The sequence below is a fragment of the Ambystoma mexicanum genome, chromosome 2q (genome assembly GCF_040938575.1).
Source record: "Ambystoma mexicanum isolate Mex_15411 chromosome 2q, UKY_AmexF1_1, whole genome shotgun sequence".
In the NCBI taxonomy this organism is placed as follows: Eukaryota; Metazoa; Chordata; class Amphibia; order Caudata; family Ambystomatidae; genus Ambystoma; species Ambystoma mexicanum.
The window spans coordinates 197,651,283-197,670,605 of NC_090924.1; the positions used below are offsets into that span (position 1 = coordinate 197,651,283).

Sequence of the window (19,323 nt, forward strand, 5' to 3'; positions counted from 1 at the left end):
GGATGCATACTTTACCATTCTAAAAGGACACCAGAGGTTCCTTGTTCGTGGTCCAAGGGCGGCACTACCAGTTCAAGGCCCTCCCGTTCGGATTGAAGTCAGCACCCAGGGTTTTCACCCAGTGCCTCGCTCCAGTGGCTGCGCCTGCAGGGGATCCACTTCTACCCACCTGGACGATTGGTCTTCCGCGCAAGGAGAAAGGAGCTCACCGTAGAACACACAGCAAAGACCGTCCAGCTGCTCACGGACCTGGGGTTCTCCATCTTCCCCAAGTCCCACCTGGTCGCTGCTCAAGTCGCACTGTTTCTGGGAGCCAAGCTCGACAGTGCCGCGTCTGGCCTCACCGTCAGAGGAAAGGACAAAGGACATCCTGAGCAAGGTGCAGCGTCTTCTGGCCACGGACGCAGCCAGGGTGAGGTCCATCAAGTCCTTCCTCAGGGTGATGTCCTCTTGCATTTATCTCATGCGCCTTTGTAGGCTGTGATGCGCCGTCACAGGAGTTCCTCGATGCCAGCTTTGAGGACAGGATTCCCTCAAAGAGACCTTCCTACGAGCGATCCGGTGGTGGGGTACCTGTGCTCATCTAGCAGCAGGGACAGACTGAGACCCTGGCCCACAAGGTGAAGATGACGGATGCCTTCCTGGAGGGGTGGGGAGCGCACACCGGAGATCTTCACTTGCAAGGCCTTTGGCTCCTGGAGGAGAAGCCGCTCCACATCAACATCCTGGAGCTCCGGCCAGTGTTCTGGACCCTCAGGTCCTTTCACCCGTCCCTCAATGGCAAGGTGGTGAGGATCTTCACCGACAACACCACGACGATGTTCTACATCCGGAAGCAGGGCGGAACCAGATCCCCAGCCCTTTCCAAGGAGGCCCAGGATCTGTGGCATTGGGTCGTTGCCCAAGGGATGTTTCTGGTGCCGTTTCATCTGGCAGGGATAAAAAAACACCACCGCCGACTCACTCAGAGAGCTGCGCTCATGCCACGAGTGGGAACTACGCCAGGATCAAGTGGACCGACTCTTCCAGCGATGGGGCAAACCCCAGATCGACCTGTTCGCGAAGGCGACAAACTCCAAGTGCCAGAGATTCGCCAGCAGGTTTCCCCAACCGAGGAGCATGGGCGATGCTTTCTCGTTCCCCTGGGACGGCCTGTTCCTATATGCGTCCCTCCGTTGCCATTGCTGCTCCGACTCATCAACCAGCTCAAGTGGTCATGGTGCAGGATGAACCTCGTCCCACAGGCGTGGCCGAGGCAGATCTGTTTCCCGGACCTTCTGGACTTGTCAGCGTCCCCACCAGTCAAGCTGTCGACAGACGCAGATCTTCTCTCCAGGGAAGGAGGTGCCATACTTCATCACGACCCAGAGTCGCTGAACTTGCAGGCCTGGCTCCTGCAGCACTAGATTTTGGAGGGTACGATATCCCGGCTGACTGCAGAGAGGTCCTTCCAAAGGCCAGGGCGTCCTCATCTCTAAAGTGCTATGGACATAAGTGGAAGAGGTTCTCTGTCTGGTGCCGTGCACAGATTAGCCCTCTGCGGATTACGGCCCTTCAAGTACTGCCGCTGGCCAAGGCTGGACTAGCTCACGCTTCCATCAACATATATCTGGCTGCGATATCCTGATACACCAGAACTACGGGACGGGCGTCCATGTGGTCTCATCGCCTGGTGAAGGAATTTATGAAGGGACTGTTCCGATCGTTCCTACTGGTGAAGGCTCCTGCCCCGGCATGAGAGCTCAACATGGTGCTGTCTAGGCTCATGGGGGGATGGAGGGGGGCCCATTCGAGCCTCTGCATTCGGCGCCGTTGAAGTTCCCGTCGTGGAAGACCGCTTTTCTTGTGGCCATCACCTCCGCACGACGAGTGGGAGAGATCCAGGCCCTATCCTGCAATCCTCCATACTTGACTTTTCACGACACGAGGGTCGTGCTGAGGACGCATCCCTCCTTTATGCCCAAGGTGCCGTCGGACTTCCACCTAACGAGCCCTTGGTGTTACCAGTTTTATTCCCGTCGCCTTCGTCGCCGGCCGAGAGGATTTTGCACTCGCTGGATGTGGTTAGAGCGCTGAAGTTCTAAGTGGACCGCACAAAGAGTTTTCGGAAGACATCACAGCTGTTTGTGAACTTTGGGACTGTGAACCAGGGGAAGGCTCTCTCGAAGGCTTCCATTTCCAGATGGCTCTCCGGCTGCATCATGCGCTGTCACCGGTTGGCAAACCGGCCGTCCGTGAGCCCATTCGACCAGAGCGATTGCTGCTACCACGGCGTTTTTGTCTGGTGTGCTCCTGCTGGACATCTGCAGGGCTGCTACGTGGAGGTCGACGCACACCTTCACGAGATTCTACTGCGTCGACCGGGATTCCAGGGAGGAGTCCAGAGTCGGCCAAGCAGTGCTGCGCAACCTGTTCGCCTGAAGACCTGGTGGGAAGGTAAGAGTTGCTTAATGTTGAGCCTTTTGCCACCCCGTGGTTGTGCATGTGTGTACTGCTATGTATTCTTATATTCATGAGCATGTGAATCCATTCCAGACCCCATGCTGGAGAAGGAACAAGTTACTTACCTGTAACTGTTGTTCTCCAGCATGGGTCTGGCATGGATTCACATGCGAACCCTCCCACCTACCCCTCTGCGGCTCTTCACTTGGTCATACTGCCCCTTTACATGCTACCAAATCTGAATATGGCTGCCAGAGGTGGGGCTTAGGGAGAGGGCAGTCATTGGCTGGGGGCCGTATAACCCAGAGACCAGTGATTGGTTACTACTAAGGAAGACAGATCAGAAACGAAACTGATACTGATTTTTACTTTACCGAGGATTCCCAGCCTGACGGGGAATATTCATGAGCATGTGAATCCATGCCAGACCCATGCTGGAGAATAGTTACAGGTAAGTAACTTGTTCCTTATAGGGACAACACCCGGCGGCATAAGCGCAACACACACCACTTCCACCAAGCACATTAGCCCCAGCTGAGATTCAACAGGCATGTCAAGGGATCGGCAATGAAAGGCATCGAGAGAGCGGTCCACAGAATCTGCGTCCTCTGGGCGTTCCCGGTCACGTTCGCTTCACGACAAATGACAACCATCCACGGTTGGGAAAGTTGCCACATTACCAAAAGTCATTGAGGCCCGGTTGTCAGACGAATCCGACCTCTTCCCCCAATTAGCACGTTAGACGTCTACTTCCGAGATTCATCGCCCATCTTCCAAGACTTCCAAATCTCGTACCACCTCCGAGCCTAGACACAATGTGTCGAAACCAACTCCGATTCTCGACCCCAGGCGTCAAAGCACTCAAAACCCTAAAAGTTCAGGAAAACGTTCCTGTAGTCATGGGAAGGGGGGAAAACATTAAAAAAAACCTCAGAACACCAGGTTCAAAAGGAAAAACAAAGACCCTAAATCTTTAGGAGAATCCAAGGTCCCTGACCCTGTCTTCAAAGGAAAGATTGTTCCTCCCACTGCTCAGGATATGGGCATGGAGGAAGAGGATGAGGATCCTGTATTCATTCCTAGTTAAAAAAAATTGCAGTTCTGACGACATTGATGGGGTAATGAGAAGAATGTCATTTATGGCAGACTTCTATGAGAAAGACCCTAATTATTTCCAGAGCTGTACCAGCACTCCAGCTACCGCTGACCCTTCGGGGTCCAAGCCCTCTCAACCCCCTACTAAAAGGCTCTGCACTGAGGCTCTAGCGCAGGGTTCTTTTTCAGACCTTTTGCTAATTGAACCTTACCATCCAAAGTCCTATGCCGAGGAAACAAACACATATGCTGGAAGACCAGACAGGGGTTTCTTACTATGGGGACGATGAGGACCAGGATTAGGATGATGAGGAGGAGGAGGAGGAGGATGATGATGAGGCGGAAGCCTACACACTCTCGACTCTCCTATTCCGAAAGACCCCTCTGTGAGCGACTCACTGATTGATAATCAGCCACTCCTCAATGAGGTACTGGCAATAGCTGCAGCTCATTTCCAAATAGACACACAAGGTGCCCAAGAAGATAAAGATTTCACGGAAGAAAGCTTAGGTGACACAAGAGCCATTTCCCAGGCTATCCCCATAATAAGATCCATCCATCCATCGCAGAATCGATCCCTCGCTGGTAACGCCTATTCTTACTCGTGCAGTCAATCCACGAGTGGAAATATTATTCTGCGCTGCACCCTCTGATCCCATGTATATTATGGAGCAATTAAAACACGACTCCCTCGTAGTAGCAACTACCAGAAAAAGGGCAAGTACACCACTTGCTTCTTCCGAAGCACCTCCCAACAAAGAGAGTAAAAGAATATACGCTCTGGGTAGGAAAGTTACCTCCACGTCAGCCAACCAGGCACATATTGCTAACAGTACCACTCTGTTGGCAAGCTATAACTGCCATCAATGGGAACAAGGAGCTGCTCTAGTAGCCTCTGCACCTGAACCACTAAAGGGACAGTTAGCCCAAATTGCAACAGAAGGAAGGTCCGTGTCTGCATCCTTAAGACAATTTCTTTTTTTTTTTAAACAATTTATTAAATTCCTCATAGAACACATAAATCAGCAAAGTAACAATGTCTCACATTAACCAGAAAGAACAAAATTAACATAACATAAGCATTATAAAGAGTTCATACCAACTAATTACCAACCATTAGTGAAACATCTCTAACACATTGATCTGAATATACCAAAGACAACACAAACACAAATGACAACAAACGATACCACAAACTGAAAGGAGAAAGAAGAGAAAGAAACAGAGAAAGAAAAGAAGAAAACAAAGGAAGGAAACCCATTAACCTCACCCTGAATACCCTCTTTAACAAAGTAACCCAACATACGCATCAATCATAGAGAGCCATAAATGAACCCCATAGCTGCATGTAATCTTCCTCCTTATCCTTATTATGAAATGAAACCTTATCATAGCTTGCCAAGACATGCAACTCCGTCAACCAATCGTCAACATTTGGCTTTTTCCTTGTTTTCCAAATCCTGAGTATCAACTTAATCGCTATCATTATAGCTCTATCAATCCAACAAGAATGTCTCCTAGCGCTACCACATCTATTTTTACTGGAAAGCAAAATTATATTCACTGCAGATCTCTGCAAAACAATACCCAAAATCAAATCAATCCCATCAATTACCTCCTTCCAAAACGCCCGCACTCTTGGACAATCCCACAGTAAATGCAATAGAGTTCCCCTATGAACATCACAACACCAACACAAATCATTAGGTCGTAACCCCAGCTTAAACATCTTAACCGGTGTCCAATACAACCTCCCTACAACTTTTTGTCTAATTAAACGTAAACCCATTTCTGATGTTTGTTAATCTGCTTAGAATCACATGCTGTGCATAGGTCCGACATCCAGTGGTCACTGCGGAGTATTGCATTTTGTTTTTCGTAGTCGAAAAGGGGACGTCGACAAGGCGTGTCTGTAACACTATCCCTATAGTGACGTGCGTTATACCCACAATCCCTCACGCGTCGAGGTCCCTCAGATTGTTTTTTTCCGCCCAGCTACTGGTCGCCTTTACGCGGAGCTCCTCGAGAGACATTGCAGATTTCATCTCCTCAACCTTTGGTCGTTTTCCTATATTAATATAGAACATATCGATCCCCCCCTCGACGCTGTTGTGAAGCTGTCTCCGCCGAGCAAAATCTTCGACGGAGGGGACGAGCGGAGGAGATCCTTCGGCGTTGCCGAACACGTGGCCTGGCCTCGCAGGCCAAATACAGTAGGGAGAGTGGGGGTCGTGGGACATCTCTAGTTCTTTTCTGAGAATGCCTTTCCTTTTCCCCTTCCTTTCCCTTGGGGTGGTTATCACGTTTTATTGCCTCGGCTATGGAGAGGACACCCTTTAGGTTTTGCCCGCTTTGCAAGGGCAAGTTTACTTGGAAGGACAAGCATTCACGGTGTAACCGCTGCTTGCCCCTCGATCACAAAGAGGAAGGTTGCACGGCTTGTCGGCTTCTTAAGCCGAAGACTCAAAGACCGTAGGGTCAAGAGGTGGGCGGCCTACGCTATGTCGAAGGCCGACGTTCCACCCACCGTCGCTACCTCCTACAGTGACGAGGAACGTGATACCACGACCTCCGCTACGGAAGTCGAAAACCCCCTAGAGAGCGCACACGCGCTTCGTCGTCTGTCCCCGGCCCCGACGGGCTTGGCTCACGCCCTGCTTATGGGGATGAACACCCCGGCGACATTGACGCACACAAGACCACACATAAGCACACAACCCATGGCTCTTCTTTGCCGAAGGCGAAGAGATCATCAGCGCCCAAGGAGACGCAGGTTTCACCGGCGGCCTCCTCGGACCGTTCGGGTTCGAAGCCCCTCTCGCAACCGCAGCCGCGACCAGCGACTGGGCTTTCGGCAAATAAGGGCGCCGCCCCCAAATCATCGGCCGGCGCGCATCAGCAGAAAGCGCATGCCGCCGTAGAGCGATCGACACCCATAACGTCGAAACCACAGCCCTCCGCTGACAAACGAGTCGCTGAGAGCTTGGCGAGGATCGTGGTAGCCGACGCCCACAAGCGTACGCCGAAAGACTCGTCGAGCGCTACGCAAAAGTCGGAAAACACGCCGAAAATACAGGGACGATCTCCTCCAGTCGAAGGGATTCCCAGCACACCTGAAGGCTTTTCGGAGGGCGACGGGACACTTTCCTTGACGTTGTGGGAAAGGTCGAGCCGTTTTCAGCTACAAGACACCAATTTTCCCCCGCTAGACCGCTCAGGGGTACCCCATGAAACCATGGAAAGGCTCCATCTCTGCATGGAAAGAATGGAGAGGTTTATGAATACCCAGAACCCTCCCACTCCAAAGAGAATAAGAGAAGGGCCTCAGGAGGACCCCAGGGGCAAAATTCCAAGACTAGTCAATCCCCACCAGGCCACAGCCTCAGACTTCCATAGTGTGTATGACCTCACTGGGGAAGAACATTATTTGGAGGAAGAGGATGATTTTATGGACGAGGAAGAGGGACGGAACCAGGAGGAAGGTCTGGAAGACAGCCTAGACTTGGTAGGAGAAGGCTTCGGAGAAAATCCGGAAGAAGGACCTTCTCACCCCTGGCAATCCCCATCAATATATTCCGACACTGATGTCCTCAACCTAAATCCTCCTGACAATTCACCTGTTAGAAACACGTCTCCCATTGACGATCAACCCACATTTAATGCCCTGTTGCGCAGAGCAGCAGCACACTTCGAACTGGACACTGGGGAGCTCTCCCCTGAATTAGACTTTGTAGAAAGGGTAATTAAGGAGAAACCCCCGGTCAGTCAGACAATTCCCCTCCTCGCTTCGGTGAAGAGAAGAATCATCCCTTCGCTGTCCACACCCGCACTAATCAGAGGGGTCAATCCTAGAATTGAAAAAAAATGTTCACTCCTTCACCCTCAGACCCGCTGTACATCAGGGGACATTCCATTCCGGATTCCCTGGTAGTAACCAACACAAGAAAGAGGGCAGGGGTACCACTTTCCACCAGTGAGGCACCACCTGACAAGGAGGGCAAGCGGTTATATGCCCTTGCAAAAAGAGTTACATCCTCGGCCGCCTTTTCGGCAAGAATTGCCAACAATTCTTTACTCGCTAGCTATGCGGACCCGCAGTGGGCCAAACTGCGCAAAGACGCAGAAAAAGCGCCGGAACCATTACGTACACGCCTGCTTACAACTATTGGCGAAGGAACCCAGGTCAACCAGAGTATTGTAAAGAGCTCTCTGGATGCGGAAGAAACTGCGGGACGTTCCCTAGTTCAGGGAATAGTCCTAAAACGCCACGTATGGCTGCGCAACTCAGGGTTCAAACCGGAGACACAGGCGTCTTTAATAAATAAACCTGTTGAAGACTCAAACCTCTTTGGGAAAGCGGTGGATGAGGCTCTGGAGATGGCTAAAAAAAGAGTTCGATACTATCAAAACTCTTGACCAAATCTCTAAGCCCTCTACAAGGCGCGGCTATGGCAACAAACGCTTTTTTCGTGGCCAACGCCAACAACAAAACCAGCAGCAACAGTACCCTGCCACCAATTTCCAGACCAATAGTGGCCAGTACAGCCAAAGAGTACAGCGCCAGGGCAAAGGAAGAGGGCGAGGGTCCACCCCAGAGGTTCCCAAGCCCCTAACAACACCAAGTGACGCGAAGATTCGCATCCCCTTCCATGCAACACCGGTCGGGGGCCGGATAACATCCTTTCTCCAGCATTGGATCTTTCATGGATTCACATGCTTAGAATATTCCCCGTCGTCAGGCTGGGAATCCCCGGTACATTATATAGACCCTTTCCCGTAGGAAAACTTTTTCGACGCTTATGCGTCCTATCCACCTCATTTTGTATCATGCTTGCCCGTACCGTCAGGACGTCATGATATAAATACAGGCCCCGCCCCCGCGCTCCCTCAGATTTCAACCGTCTTTCAAAGTAGTGGGATCCTCGTGATTACTACTAGTGGAAACTAGGTTGTTTTTTCTGTTTCGCTTCGGCGACGTTCAAATTCTGGAGAATTATGTCTGGAAAAGCGTTATTTCGCCCTTGTGCGACATGTGGCCTCAAAAAAGTTTATGAAGGAGATGGCCACATGGATTGTATCTACTGTCTCCACCCGCACCACACGGCGGATACATGTGAGATATGCCAGGGTTTCTCCCAAAAAACCCTTAAGGACCGTAAAAGAAGACTGGTCGACTGGCTTAATGACGGAGCGGGTGCCTACCCGGCTTCGGAAGTTGGCTTCACGGCCTCCAGGAGCAAGTCGGAACCTCCATCGAAAAAGGTACGGCCAGCGGAAATCCGCACTGAGGACAAGCATAAGGGGAAGCATGCTGGATCTTCCTCATCACATAAAAAGCCCTCCTCCTCCTCATCATCTAAGACGGAGAGGCAAGCGCTGTCAAAATCCTCCTCAGGGGACCGTCCCAGGTCTTCCATGAGTCGAGATTCTTCAGCCGGGAAGTCGGCATCGAAATCGGCGACGAAGTCTAAGGGCTCGATGACGACGACTTGCTCGTCGACCTCGGTGTCATTAACGATGCCTATTACCGTTCAGGCAGCAGCGGTTGGGATTCCTTCGTCGACGGAGACTCAGTCTATGGCTTGGCTGCCAGAGGTCTATGACCCGATCCCCCCTGAAGTCTTACTGCAGACAGACACGGCCTGCTCGGCAGAAGGAGAAGGTGACACGGTTCTGCAGCCATCGGATTTAGGCTTACGGCCTTCCACGTCGGCGACGACGACGAGTGCGAGTGGGGGTATGGTACCTATATCATCAACGTTACTGACCCCCCAGACAGTTTTGTCTCTGGATGTGCTTAATACTCTTCAGAAGCTCCTGCAGCGGCTGGATACGCAGATCCCTCAACCTGGGACGTCATTGTCACTTTTTTCTGTACCTTCCGTCGACGAGCAAACTTGTACGGCTCGCTCGATGACTAAAAACCCATCGGCTCCCCAGGCGGTAAAAGATCGTCCTCGAGCGCAGGAGGAGGGTGAGTTGTCGGAGTCCGACTCTATACTGGGTGACTCAGGGTCAGACCTCTCCCTGTCACCGTCGAGGGACCCAACATGGAGTTCGGATGTAGAGGTAGAGTCTACGAGGAGCCAGACACAGCCATCTCCCCCGGATGATGTGGGAGCCTTCCATGCAATGATGGGAAAAGCTTGTTCCGAGTTCGGCTTCATTCCTGAGGAGCAGAAGAAAGACTGTTTCCTTTTTGACCATATGGGTCAAAGGAGGAAATCGGTATTTGCCTTCCCAATTCTGGACCACGTATGGCAAGAAGGTCTCAAGACGATGCGCCATCCGTTCTCGGAGCCAGCTATAAAGGGACGGATTGAGAAAAAGTTTAAAGCTCCGGAGTCCACTCCAAAATGTCTAACATCACAGCCTCTGTTTGACTCGGTGGTGTCGGCGGCAGCGGCTAGGAAGGCCAGGGTACAGCAAAAATGTTCAACGCCACCAGAAAGCGAGGCTAGGAGGCAAGACGCCTTGGGAAAAAAGGTGCTCTCGGTCGGTGCGACGACAGTAAGAGCAGCCAATTCCTTAGCGATCGTGTCACGATATGATAGAGAAATGTGGCACAAACTAGCCCCTATCCTAGAACACCTGCCAGACGAACACCGGAAAGCAGCTATGTTACTGGTGCGGGATGGCGAAGAGGCCTCGAACCACGCAATTAATATTGCAGTTGACCTAGCAGAGTCTGGCTTCAAACAAATCAACCATGGAGTAGTACTTCGTCGACAAGCGTGGCTCAAATGTACTACTTTCCGTCCTGAAGTCCAGTACAAAGTCCTTGACATGCCATGTGAAGGGGAACACCTGTTTGGCGAAAAGGTTGATGAAGCGTTGAAGGGGATGAAAGAAGACACGGATACTGCTAGGTCCCTCGGCGCCCTCCAAACGGGTAGAAACTTTCGCTCTTTTCGCCCCTTTAGGGGTGCTTCTGGAAACTCCCGCTTTGGAGCCTCGAGGGACCGTGGATTTAACAGGCCCTCGTACTCTTCACAAGGGTTCAGACGAGCGTCCCAGTCGGCACGTAGAAGCAGGGACTATCAAGCCTCCAGGCGGCGAGACTCGGGTCCGTCGTCGACGAAGAACAAGCAAACCAGCAACCAATGACGGCCTTCGGAACGTCCTGGGGGGACGAGTCTCTCATCACTTCGACCAATGGAAATGCATCACCACAGATCGATGGGTTCTAGACACGATTCGCATGGGTCATGCGCTACAATTCAAAGACAAGCCTCCGCGTCTTCCGCCTGTATTCTCGACACAGCCCCACCTCCGAATCCTACGACAAGAGGCGGCGCTTATGTTGCGAAAAGGGGCGGTAGAGAGAGTTCCTGTGGCACAGTAAGGACAAGGAGTTTATTCCCGGTTCTTCGTTGTCAAGAAGCCAAACGGCAAATGGAGGCCCATTCTCGACCTGAGGGTACTCAACAAATGGCTAAAGAGCCTAAAATTCAAAATGCTAAAGCTCCAAGAGGTTATCAGGTCGGTGCAACCCATGGATTATCTATCGTCACTAGACCTTCAAGACGCTTATTTTCACATCCCAATACGCCCACGACACAGGAGATATTTAAGGTTTGTCGTCGGGAGAAAGCATTTTCAGTTCAAGGTCCTCCCGTTCGGGCTCAAGTCCTCCCCCAGGACGTTCACCAAGTGCTTGGCCCCTATAGCGGCCCATTTAAGGAAGGATGGTCACCATGTCTATCCATATCTAGACGACTGGCTGGTCAGAGGTTCGTCCAGGGAACAAACACGAGACAGTCTAAGGGCCACAATGTCCCTCCTACAGGAACTGGGCTTCGCAATAAACTTCAACAAGTCCTCCGTAGAGCCTTCGAGGACCTTGGTCTTTCTAGGAGCGGAGTTTCATACACACACAAGCCTGGTGAGACCATCCAGCGAAAGAATTCAGAAACTTCAAAGCAAGGCGTCGGAATGGAGAGGCGGTACCAAGATTTCAGTGCGCAAATACATGTCCCTGCTAGGGACCATGTCGTCCTGCATTCCGTTGATAAACAACTGCCGTCTGTTTATGAGGCCTTGCCAGGAATTTCTAGCGGACCGTTGGGCGCAGAGCCGAGGTCGCTGGTCCGACAGACTGGTCGTCGACGAACAACTAGTACAAGCACTCTGCTGGTGGAGAGTGTCTACTCATCTAACGAAAGGAATGCCTCTCCTGGAAGCGGAGTTCCAAAAGACGGTGGTGACGGATGCATCGCTGAGCGGATGGGGAGCTCATCTGGATACGTTACAGGTACAAGGCCAGTGGTCGTTGAAGGAGTCCTCCCTGCATATCAACCTGCTAGAACTGAGAGCAGTGCGATGGGCTCTGAAATCTTTTTTTCCTCAACTGAGGGACTCGGTGGTGCGTGTCATGACGGACAACACCACTACGATGTTCTACTTGAGGAAACAAGGAGGGACACGTTCCAGGTCCCTATCGACGGAGGCACAGAAAATCTGGCATTGGGCCCTGCAACACAACATGCAAATCTTAGCGTTCCACCTGCCAGGCGTGAGAAATGTGGAAGCCGATGCCCTCAGCAGAGAAATGAACGAAGTTCACGAATGGGTGCTGAACGACCAACAACTACAACAAGTATTCAAGAAATGGGGACATCCTTCCATAGACTTGTTTGCGACGAAGAACAACAGGAAATGCCATCAGTACGCAAGCAGATGGCGAACAAATTCCTGTACGCATTCCCTCCATTTCCCCTTGTCCGGAGGACGTTGCAATGGATCCTCAGGTACCCATGTCGGGTAATTCTGGTGGCCCCGTACTGGGCCAGACAGGTGTGGTTTTCGGACCTGCTACACTTAGCGGTGGCGGAACCGATGAGATTCCAGAAGACCCCCGACCTTCTGTCTCGACAGGAGGGTGTCGTTTGGCATCACGACCCGGACAGCCTCAAGTTGACGGCCTGGCTCCTGACTTCGCCGAATTTGGTCGGCTAACGATTCCGGAGGACTGTCGGCGTATCCTGCAAGCGGCAAGAGCACCTTCCACAAACGCCTCATACGCGTACAAATGGAGAAGTTTCTGTCAGTGGTGCGAGGGTCAACCAGGTTTGGCCCCGCAATCGATTAAGCCGGAACAGCTCCTTCCATACTTGCTGTTCTTAGCCCAAAAGGGCCTGTCGGTATCGTCAATAAAAGTACACCTGGCCGCCATTTCCAGGTTTACTCGTCAACGGCATTCGGCACCATTGTTCAGCGACCGCCTGATTAAGCACTTCCTTAAAGGCCTCTTTCGGAGTTTCCCTCCAGAGAAGAAATTTCCGCCAGAGTGGAGCCTCAATCTGGTCTTAACGTCTCTTATGAAGCCTCCTTTTGAGCCAATGTCATCATCGTCTCTAAAGTTTTTGTCGTGGAAATTGGCCTTCCTGGTGGCCATCACTTCAGCCCGACGTATTTCAGAAGTTCAGGCTCTAATGGTAGACCCACCATACTTACGATTTTTCTAGAACAACGTAGTCCTAGCCACTAACCCACAGTTCATACCAAAAGCTCCTTCGGTGTTCCATAAACACTCCTCTATTGTGTTGCCTACGTTTTGTCCGGAGCCATGCTCGGGAGCGGAGCGCACGTTACACACATTGGATGTAAAAAGGGCTCTCAAGTTTTATCTTCATCGTACGCAACCGTTCAGAGAAACGAGACAGCTGTTCGTGGCCTATGGTTTAGGTGCTAGAGGAAAACCCATTTCAAAGCAAGGACTGTCAAGATGGGTGTCATCTACCATTTCGTACTGCCATTCCAGGGCAGGGAAACCTCTTCTACGACGGCCAAGAGCTCATTCAACTAGAGCAGCGGCATCGTCGACGGCACTGTGGGCCGGAGTCCCTCTGGGGGACATCTGCATGGCGGCTACCTGGGCGGCTACACACACCTTTACCCGCCATTACTGCCTGTCGCAGCAACATGCCGAAGATACCCGGATGGGACAGGCGGTGCTCCGACACCTATTCCAATAAGGTAAGCCCCGGCTGAGGGGTTGCATCCTGTGGAATTAATGACTGTATGTGGTTCGTTTTCCTATGTTAACGATTTCTAATGTATACATGATCATAGGGAACGGGCTTTGCGGAGAAAGTATATGGGTTTGCATGCACGCCTCCTCTTTGGGGGTGGTACTGCTATGTAATCTATTCTAAGCATGTGAATCCATGAAAGATCCAATGCTGGAGAAGGGAATAGTTTCATGGATTCACATGCTTAGAATATTCCCCGTCGTCAGGCTGGGAATCCCCGGTACATTATATAGACCCTTTCCCGTAGGAAAACTTTTTCGACGCTTATGCGTCCTATCCACCTCGTTTTGTATCATGCGTGCCCGTACCGTCAGGACGTCATGATATAAATACAGGCCCCGCCCCCGCGCTCCCTCAGATTTCGGCCCCCAAAGTAGTGGGGGAACCGGTTTGCATGTTCAGGGGAGGCAGGTAGCCGCATGTGAATCCATGAAAGATACCAATGCTGGAGAAATGGAGTTACAGGTAAGAAACTATTCCCTTCTTCCAGCATGGGAGGGTATAACGTCAGACCGCTTGGTACTTTCCACCGTAGCCCACGGTTACTGCATCGAATTCAACAGTTCCCCAACATACAAACCCCCGAGGGGACGACGCATGTCACCGGAACATCTTGCCATCCTTCTACAAGAAGTGCAACAACTGCTGGGAAAAGGAGCCATAGAGGTCGTGCCTCTATCTCAGGTAACGGAAGGTATTTATTCAGTGTACTTCCTTGTACCCAAAAAGGATTTAACCATGCACCCTGTATTAGATCTGCGCCCAGCGAACAAGTTCATCAAACCCCAAAAGTTTCGTATGGTGACCTTACAGGAAGTGATCCCACTGCTATCACAGGGAGATTACATGACAACATTGGACATGAAAGATGCATACTTGCATATTTTAATGTTGCCAGCGCACAGAAAATACCTCCGGTTCATGATAGAGGGCAAACACTACCAGTTCAGAGTGCTACCCTTCGGCATAGCATCAGCACCGAGGGTATTCACGAAGGTACTGGCAGTGGCAGCGGCCCACCTGCGCAGGTTGTCCATCCCAGTTTACCCTTACCTCGACGACTGGCTCATAACAGGGGATTCTTACGAAACATGCTTCTCCAATACCCAAAAGACTGTAGACCTTTTGTTCCAGTTGGGCTTCTCCATCAACGAAAAGAAGTCCAGCCTAGACCCCAGCCAAATCAAACAATTCCTAGGGGCTCTAATTCAAACAAAGGACGGCCTCATCTTCCCCTCCAAAGAGAGGGTCCAAAACATGTTTCAGATCCCTCAATATGTAACCGGTCGAGAGGTGACGGTACGCAAAGCAATGCGCTTGCTAGGCATGATGGCGTCGTGTATTTATTTGGTACCTCACGCGCGCCTGCGCCCAATGCAAGAGTGGCTCAACAGCCAGTGGTGTCAGGCCAGCGGACTATGGGACGACCTAGTGGTGGTCTCGCAGGCCTTAGTTCTCTCGCTACGGTGGTGGAAAAAGGGAAACCCTTTGCCACACCCGCGGCGGAAGCCACTCTAACCACAGACGCATCCCTCACAGGTTGGGGGGCTCACCTATCCCATCAGACTGCTCACGGAGAGTGGTCTCCGAACATAGCATCCAAACACATCAATCTTCTGGAGCTACTGGCGGTGTTCAAGGCGCTAAAAGCCTTCAGGGAACACCTACAAGGCAGGACAGTGATGGTCCTTACAGACAGCACCACAGCCATGTATTACATCAACAAGCAGGGGGGAACCCACTCTCCAGGACTGTCCAAACTGGCCCAAAACATATGGAAGTGGGCTCTCAAACAGAATATGTTCCTTCTGTCACAACATGTACCAGGGGAACTCAATCTGCTGGCAGACAAACTCAGCAGAGATTTCCCCCTGCCCGAAGAGTACGAATGGCGACTGCACAAAGACATCGTCTTCGACGTCTTCACGCAATGGGGGTTCCCAGAAATAGACCTGTTCGCAACTCTGGAGAACTCACAATGCCAAAGTTACGCCTCCAGGTACCCCCAGAACCAGTCCAAGGGGAACGGTCTGTCGATGCAATGGTCAGGGAACTTTGTTTACGCTTTTCCCCCCCGACTCCCCTTCTCAACAAGGTGGTGCACAAGATGCACCAGGAACAAGTGACCATGATACTGGTGGCCCCAATGTGGGCCCGACAGCCATGGTTCGCTCACTTGATGGAGATGTCTCTATCTCCCCCAGTGAAACTCCCCTGCCCGTACAACATGCTGTCACAAGACAAGGGCAGGACACTGCATCCATGCCCCCAGAACATGAACTTAGCAGCCTGGCTCCTGAGATCATAGAATTTGGACATCTACAGCTCCCACAGAGATGCATGGACATCCTCAGGGAAGCCAGAAAACCTAACACTCGCCACTGCTATTCTAGCAAATGGAAGAGATTTGTCATTTGGTGCAGAGGAAAGAGCATCAACCCAATTGACTGCTCTCCCACACATATTATTCTATACCTGACCCATTTATTGGATTCAGGTCTAGTGTTCAATTCCATTAAAGTCCACCTAGCGGCACTTTCTGCATACACCACTTCTCAACTCAAAGTGTCGTGGTGGAAGATCCCTGTTATAAAGGCCTTCATGGAGGGAGTAAAGAGAATACACCCCCCGATAGCTGACCCAGCTCCCGGATGGGACCTTAACGTGGTACTTACCAAACTCATGGGCTCACCATTTGAACCCATGCACAAAGCATCTCTTAAAGACCTCACTCTTAAGACTGCTTTTCTAATAGCTATCACCTCCATCAGGAGAGTAAGTGAACTACAGGCTCTTTCTGTTCTAGACCCCTTCGTTACAGTTCACAAAGATAAAGTGGTTCTACGCACTCACCCAAGGTTTGCTCCAAAATTCATCTCAAAATTCCACATAAACCAGTCTATAGAACTACCAGCGTTCTTTCAAAATCCTTCCAACTTGGGAGAAAGGACTCTGCACACACTAGATGTCCGCAGAGCCGTCATGTTCTACATGGAAAGAACCAGACCACTGAGGAAGACTAATCAGTTCTTCGTCTCGGTGGCAGCAGGAAGAGAAGGGGATGCAGTTTCAAAGTCCACTATTTCTAGATGGATTGTTGAATGCATCACTCTCTGCTATACTCTTGCTAAGAGAGAACTGCCCTTTAAGCCTAGAGCACATTCTACTCGAGGCACGGGGGCGTCCATAGCATTCATTGCAAATGTTCCCCTTGAGTCCATCTGCAAAGCGGCTACCTGGAGTTCTGTGCACACCTTTACAAAACACTACTGTCTAGATGCACACTCTAGATCTGACTCCCAGGTGGGACAGGCAGTATTAAGACATCTTTTCTCTACTGTTCCTTCTCATAACCCACCGCCAACTCCGGGTACTGCTCGCTAGTCTATGCACAGCATGTGATTCTAAGCAGATTAACAAACATCAGAAGACAATGCATTACTTACCGTAAAAGCATTTCTGATGGTTGTATCTGCTTAGATTCACATGCGCCCACCCTTCCTCCCCGCTTGGATGGAAGGAACATAGACATCCTTTTCTATATTTCTCTCTTTTCTGTACTCACTCGCGTCTAGAAGGCTCCCTCAGGGCAGAAAAATACAAACAGAGGGACCGCGACGCGTGAGGGATTGTGGGTACAACACACGTCACTATAGGGATAGTGTTACAGACACGCCTTGTCGACGTCCCCATTTCGACTACGAAAAACAAAATGCAATACTCCGCAGTGACCACTGGATGTCGGACCTATGCACAGCATGTGAATCTAAGCAGATACAACCATCAGAAATGCTTTTACGTTAAGTAATGCATTGTCATCTGGTCCCAAGTTCAAAGTAACCTTTAGAACATTCCTCCAATCCACTTCAGAAATGTCATCCTGAACCTCTTCCGACCAAATTTCTCTCAATCTAGACCATACAAATTGTAGTTTCTTATCAATAGGCATAAATTGCATGTAAGTACTCGCACAGTATTCCTGGCCCTCTAACAACTTACTGATCTCCGGCTTCTTTCCCAGTAGAACCATCCGCCATATCCATCCTACTATTCAACATAGAAACCAAAACCAAGTATCTATTCCTCTCCCTCCGCCTCAATCCGTATCTATCTTGTAATTCCACAAAAGTCAACAACCGGTCACCATCCATCACATCCCCCAGCCTCAGAACACCCTTATTTATCCAACTTATCCAATTCAAACATTTATTATCTATCTGTATAACATCATTAAACCATATAGAAGCATCAGGGCTGAAACGCCATGCTTGGCTAAGACAGTTGGGTTAAAGGCCAAAACCCAAGCCATGCTCATAGACATGCCGGTAAAACCGAACGTTCTATTTGGGAAAGCAGTGGAAGAGGCACTAAAGACGATTAAGGACGAATACGAGACCTTAAAATCTCTCGGACAACTGACCAATAAGCCCCCAGGTGACGTTCCGCTCCGGGTCCCTTCCCATGCATCCCCAGTAGGGGGGTGCATTTCCATCTTCACCCACGCATGGGAAGGGATCACTTCGGACAGATGGGTGCTGTCCACAGTGTCCGCAGGATACTGTATAGAGCTACTGGAACGCCCCCACAACCATCCTCCAAGACAGAAGATACACTCCTTGGCGCACCAAAGAATCCTCCTCGGGTAGATCGTCGTTCTTCTTGCAAAGGACGCAATGGAACTCGTCCCGGGCAACCAGGTAAACAAGGGTATTTATTCAACCTACTTCCTTGTGTAGTACAAGGCAACATTGGATATGAAAGATGCCTATTTTCATATTTCCATGTTCCCAGCGCACAGAAGATTCTTGCGTTTCAAGGTAGGCAGCCAGCACTACCAGTTCAAAGTGCTGCCCTTCGGGATAGCCTCAGGTCCAAGGGTATTCACCAAGGTACTGGCGGTGGTGGCGGCGCACCTACGCAGGGAGGCAATCCCGATGTACCCTTACCTGGACGACTGGCTCATCAAAGGGGAAACCCCCCGTAATTTGGAGATCTAACATTCAAAGAACAATGGACCTCTTTCAATTGTGCTTCTCAATCAACTAGAAAAAAATCAAGCCTGGTGCCAAGCACCTCAAAACGGTTCCTTGGAGCTGTCCTAGACACCCAAGAGGGGTTGGCCTTTCCATCAGAGGAAATAATTTGAAATCTATTGCTGCAAATTCCTCTCAGTCCGGTCACCAGATAAGGACGCGCAAAGCAATGTGTTTGCTAGGCATGATGGCATCTTGCATCTACCTGGTTCCCCGCGTGCGCCTGCGACCCATGCAGGAATGGTTGGCGAAACTATGGTCTTAGGCATGTGGTCAGTGGGACGATCTAGTGGTCGTTTTGCCAACATTAGTACAAAGTCTTCGCTGGTGGACAAGAGAATCTTACAAAGGGGAAACCCTTTTATGATCCAGATATGCAAGCCGTCGTCGGAACAAATGTATTCCTGGCTCCCTGGCAGGGTGGGGAGCTCACCACCTTCACCACACAGCCAGGGTCTCTGGTCTCACACAGTGGCTCAGAATCACATCAATCTGCTAGAACTGCTGGCAGTCTTCAGAGCGCTTCGGGCATTCAAACCCCTCCTTTCCAACCTGTCATTGCAGATCCTTAACAGACAGTACGGCAACGATGTTTTGCTTAAACGAACAAGGGGGCACTAGTTCGCCAAATCTGTCCAAGCTTGCCCAGAAAATTTGGAAGTGGGCACTCAGACGGAACATTTACCTGTCATCCCAACATGATTCGGGGGAATCTCAAT

General features: G+C 50.8%; 1 protein-coding gene across 4 annotated transcripts in view; it reads left to right on the forward strand.

Moving 5' to 3' along the window:
• Positions 1 to 19,323, forward strand: part of MARF1 (meiosis regulator and mRNA stability factor 1) — a 1,350,049-nt gene that overhangs the window by 388,344 nt on the left and 942,382 nt on the right. The window lies entirely within an intron of this gene.